This window comes from Alosa alosa, chromosome 12 (genome assembly GCF_017589495.1).
Source record: "Alosa alosa isolate M-15738 ecotype Scorff River chromosome 12, AALO_Geno_1.1, whole genome shotgun sequence".
Taxonomy (NCBI): Eukaryota; Metazoa; Chordata; class Actinopteri; order Clupeiformes; family Clupeidae; genus Alosa; species Alosa alosa.
In genome coordinates, this window is record NC_063200.1 from 23,691,478 (window position 1) to 23,696,667 (window position 5,190).

The 5,190-nt window shown below is 45.4% G+C and overlaps 1 pseudogene; it reads right to left on the reverse strand.

Moving 5' to 3' along the window:
* Positions 1–1,143: 1,143 nt before the first annotated feature.
* Positions 1,144–3,700, reverse strand: LOC125304177 (annotated as a pseudogene).
* Positions 3,701–5,190: the final 1,490 nt, after the last annotated feature.

Consider the following 5,190-nt stretch of genomic DNA (forward strand, 5'->3'; position numbering starts at 1 on the left):
TTTAGGTCAACAATAATGCATCTTAAGATAGTCTTAGTCAGTGTTTCAGGACATTACTGCCGCCTCTCGCCATCGTCTTCGTCTTAGTCATGAAAAAGGTCGCTTGACTAACATATTTCCTCTTGTCTCGTCTGGACCTAAATTAACACTAGTGTCCAAACAAATTAGTGCCTCTTACATATGAATAAAATCGAAGAATTATATCAGTCAGGTTTCAGAGCTCACCACAGTACTGAATCAGCCTTAGTTAAAGTTTTTAATGACCTCCTCATTGCTGCCGATAATGGACATTGTGGTAACTTGTATAATAACCAGGACCACAAAGGATGTTGTACGGAGTGGTAGCTTTTATATGAAATGTAATCACATGAATGCTGTAGTATTAGAGCGCTAGTGGAACAGCACGTTCTTCTTATAGGAGACTTCACTAGAACACATTTTCAAGGAGGCAGTGCAAAACTAACTATCTAAAAGCATAGACTCCACCTAGTGGTAAGAAATTGAATTACTATTCGTAAGTATACAACACTCCTCCCCTACTAAATTCCAAAATTCTCCCAATGCAAATAAACTGGAAAATTTAAACTAATGTGGTGTCATTTCTTTCTTACACATTAACTCATTATACTTCTTCAAAACACAAATCCTATTATTTGGCATACACTCTTACAATCTAGCATATGCACATTCCACTGAACACATTCAGATTAATTAAACATTCAGTCTATCTGGAGGCTTCCGATCACGCTGTGACCTGCGAACTATCTCCGGTGCTGTTGCTGGCACAGCTGGTGTAGGTGTTTTGGGTGGATCTGGTACAAGAGTCACAAGAGGGGCCTGTATGTCTGTGATCAATTGTCCATCCTCTCCCGGGGGCACAGACATTTCTTCAAGTGACTTTTCCTGGAACACTCGTCCATCAGTCAGTTCTACGATGTAGGAGAAAGGACCTCTTTGTGTCAAGATAACCCCCGCAGCCATTGCTGATTAGAGTTATTGCTGAAATTCTTAACGTAGACATTGTCACCTGGTTTCAGCTGTCTCTGTCGTGCATGTTGATCGCGGACCTTCCTTCTGTCTTTCCTGCTTTTCTCAGCACAGTAGCCTTAGTGTCTGAAGCAGCAGGTCCATTTTGACTTAGGCCTACGCCCCATCAACATCTCTGCTGAGCACGCGTGCAGTAGTGGTTTTGCGTGTAAGGCGATATTTAAACAGGAACGCGGAAAGTCTGGTGCTGAGAGAGTCACCTTTCATCCTTTTTAGACCCTCCTTCACTGTCTGGACAGCTCTCTCTGCCAATCCATTCGAGGCTGGGTGGAAAGGAGCTGTACGAATGTGTCGGATGCCATTCTGTTCCATAAACTCACCAAACAGCTCACTGGTAAACGCCGGACCATTATCTGTGACTACTGCATCTGTCAACCCGTGGATTGCTAACACTTGTCTGAGCTTGTCTATGGTTAAGGGGCTGTTATGTTGCTCATGATGTGAGCGCCTATCCACTTGGAGGCGATCCACTATTATGAGGAACATCTGCCCCATGAACGGACCAGCAAAGTCCAGATGTAGCCTTGACCAGGGGTGGTCTGGCCCCTCCCATGGCTGCAAAGGGGCTGGTGGCGACATGTGTTGATTTGACTGACATTGTGTATGCCTTTACCTTGTTCTCCAGGTCTAAATCCATTCTTGGCCACCAGACGTAGGATCTCGCTAGGCTATTCATTCGACACTCCTGGATGAGTCTCATGTAGTTCTTCCGCGATGTGTGAGCGTCCTGAGGGAGGTACAACTACCCTCGAACCCCAGAATATGGCAGCCATCCTGCAGGCTGAGTTCTGTCTATGCGTTTGGCATATTTCAGTTCCTCACTGACAACCACACTGGGCCAGCCCTGCAACAGGTAAAGTCTTTACTTTGGACAGCACTGGCCCTCTCTGTCCACTGCTTGACCTGGGCTGCCTGAACAGGTGTCTCTGACAATTCTCTAATGAAAAGATACAGTCTCTGAGGTACATATGTTGAGACAGCCGCCTCCGCAATGGCAGGCTTAACTCAACGATCAGCATTTGCGTTGTCTTTTCCAGCTCTGTATACTCATTGTGTACTGGTAGGCTGACAAGATTAGTGCCCACCGTTGATTCTGCCTGTCGCTACGGGCGGAATGCAGCGTGTTTCACGGAACAGACTCATCAGTGGTTTATGGTCAGTGTGGATTTTGAAAACACGCCCATATAAATACTGATGAAAAAACGCTTTTACTGTAAAAAAAAAAAAAAACAATAGCAAGACCTTCTTTGTCCAACTGTGAATAACCTTTTCTGCAGCCAAGGCGTCCGGGAGGCTTAATCCAACAGGTTTCTCTGAGCCGCCTTCCATAACATGCAGAGGACCGCTTCCTACCCCATAAGGCTAATGCCACATGAGAGAACAATGTCTTTATCGGGATCATAGTGAACTAACAGTTTTGCTGAATGAAGGAGCTCTTTCACCTCCTTAAACGCTTTCTCCTGCTCCGCACCCCACTTTGTGTCATTGTGCAGCAGCTTGTACAGAGGTGCTAACACTTTTGATAGATCCTGCAGGAACTTCCCATAGTAATTCACCATGCCTAGAAACGAGCAGAGTTCTGTGACGTTCTTTGGGCTTGGGGCGTCCTTGATAGCCCTCACTTTGTCCTCCACTGGGCGAAGACCCTCTGCTGTGATTGTATGTCCCAGATACGTCACACTTGGTGCCATAAACACACACTTTCCACGTTTCAGACGCAGCCCTGCATCTGAGAGTCTCTTTAGTACCTGCTCTAGGTTTTCAATGTGCCTAGCCTCAGTAGCCCCCGTTATTAAAATGTTGTCTAAATATGCGGCTACATGAGGAATCCCTTGCAATAGAGTGTCCATTGTCCTTTGAAAAATAGCGGGACTGGACGCTACTCCAAACACTAGGCGATTGTACTTGAATAATCCTTTGTGTGTATTTATTGTGACAAATTCTTTTGATTTCTCATCAAGAAGTAGCTGCTGGTAAGCGTGGCTCATATCAAGCTTTGAGAACAGTTTACCTCCAGCCAGTGTTGCGAACAGGTCATCTACCCGTGGCAACGGGTACTCCTCCAGCTTTGAGACTTGATTCACAGTAACTTTATAGTCACCACAGATCCTTGCGGTTCCATCAGGCTTCAACACGGGAACGATAGGTGCTGCCCACCTTGAAAACTGGACAGGCTCAATGATGCCCAGAGCCTGTAAGCGTTCCAACTCCTCCTCCACTTTGCTTTTCATTGCATAGGGCACCACTCTGGGCTTGAAGAAAACGTGGTGCTGCATCAGGATCTACATGGAGCTTCACAGTGACTCCCTTTAGTGTGCCCAGTTCGTCTCTGAACACATCACTGTATCGGTGCAGAATGTCCTCTGTTGTTGCATACTTGATCTCATGCCAATTTAGCTTAATTTTATGAGCCAGTCACGGCCCAAAAGACTAGGCCCACTACCTTTAGCTATGTCTAGTCTGCCTTCAGCCCTCTTACTTCCTACTGAAATGTTCACATGTAACACCCCCAAATGAGGTATGGCCTGACCTGTGTATGTCCTTAGGTCTCCTCACTGATGACCGATGCTGTAGCCCCAGAATCAACCTCAAACTTAATGTCTTGTCCTTCAACAGTCACTGTTGCATAGTAGGGGCATAGGTGGTCCCTCATTTGTGTCCACTGTAAACATGTTGAATGCACACGCTGCCTGGGCCATCTTCCCCTTTGACGGATGTGTGTGTGCTTGAGCTCCGCCGGGCTTTCCATGTTTCATTTTAGCCTTATTTTTAGCACTCCTGCACTTTTTAGCTAAGTGTCCTTTTTACTGCAGGTATGACAAACCGCTTTCTTTAAATTTACAGTCATTAGCATAGTGTGGCCCTCCACACCTAAAACATTCCACTTTCTTTGATGACGCTTTGCAGCCTCTTTGTTCACGTGGTGCACAGCCACTGACTGCGATCCAGCCTGACCTTTTGAATGTCTTTGGCATTATTTTGCCGCCATTTCCATTCGAAACCATATTTCTAGCACTTTCTTTAAAGTCAGTGGTGGAGTTTCCCCAGCAAACGGGCTGTATGAAGGCCATTATTAATGCCGCATACCAATCTGTCACGGAGCATGTCATCTAAGACGTCCTTAAAATCACAATGTTCTGACAGTTGCCGCAATTCTGCAACAAAATTAGCTACAGACTGACCTGACGAAAAATGGCTGTGAATTTGAAACGTTGGACTATTACTGACGGTTTTTGATTGTGGTGATTCCCAACGAGCTTGACCAGTTCAGTTAAATTTCCCCCGGTTTCTTCGGTGTAGCTAAGTTCCTTATCAGCTTATAAGTCTTAGCTCCACACACACTCAGGAGAATGGCGCGCTTTCTAGCCTCCTCTGCAATTCCATTTGCAGCGAAAAAGTGTCCCAACCTTTCCTCATACTCTGTCCAGTCCTCGCCTCCTTCCACAAATTCACCCGATAGTCCCAAACGTAGCCATTTGAATGCTGTGCTTTCTCCTTGTCCTTGTCGCTCCTCTACAGCCACTGGCGCTCTGATTCTCTCTTCACCGTGCTCCTCTGCACTGCTCGAGCTTCCACTCATGAAGATTGTCGCAAGTTTGCTAGCTAGCACACTGTGTTTAGCTAACACTGAAAACAAAACGCGATAGAAAAACAGTTCCAGTTCACCTCGTTGCCAAAAATATGTGGTAACTTGTATAATAACCAGGACCACAAAGGATGTTGTACCGAGTGGTAGCTTTTATATGAAATGTAATCACATGAATGCTGTAGTATTAGAGCGCTAGTGGAACAGCACGTTCTTCTTATAGGAGACTTCACTAGAACACATTTTCAAGGAGGCAGTGCAAAACTATCTAAAAGCATAGACTCCACCTAGTGGTAAGAAATTTAATTACTATTCGTAAGTAACAGACATATATCAATTTTAGTCCTCCTGGACCTCAGTGCTGCCTTCGACACCATAGACCATGACATACTACTTCACAGGCTTGAACATTTTATAGGCATTAAAGACTCAGCACTCGCTTGGTGTAGATCATACCTTTCTAACCGCAGACAATTTGTACAAGTCCACAATAAACCGTCTATCCAGACTATAGTAAAATATGGGGTGCCTCAAGGCTCAGTACTAGGGCCCCTGTT